Here is a 316-nt window from a genome sequence, read left to right as displayed (position 1 = left end):
GCCAAAAAGCTTACAGCACCTGGTATTCCCAGGCGGTCTCCCATCCAAGTACTAACCAGGCCCGACCCTGCTTGGCTTCCGAGATCGGGCGTGTTCAGAGTGGTATGGCCGTAAGCGAGAGGGAGCGCGACAAATACCCTCTTTAAACATGACGATCATGTCCTTCATGCACGAAGCTACGTGTTTATGACTGAGTACAGCCTAATCCGGCGGGGGAGAGTTTAGCTCAAAAAGGCTTCTCTCCTTGACTCTGCCTCCTTCAAAATGGCCGCCACTTTCTCCAACTGTGCAGGGGAGTTTGTTTGCTGAATCTGCT

General features: G+C 52.5%; 1 pseudogene; it reads right to left on the bottom strand.

Moving 5' to 3' along the window:
• Positions 1–7: 7 nt before the first annotated feature.
• Positions 8–116, bottom strand: LOC111660912 (5S ribosomal RNA; annotated as a pseudogene).
• Positions 117–316: the final 200 nt, after the last annotated feature.

Source organism: Seriola lalandi, unplaced genomic scaffold (assembly GCF_002814215.2).
Source record: "Seriola lalandi dorsalis isolate HSWRI2012SDOR001 ecotype SW California unplaced genomic scaffold, Sedor1 jcf7180001992965, whole genome shotgun sequence".
Taxonomy (NCBI): Eukaryota; Metazoa; Chordata; class Actinopteri; order Carangiformes; family Carangidae; genus Seriola; species Seriola lalandi.
This window is presented reverse-complemented; position numbering and strand designations above follow the sequence as displayed.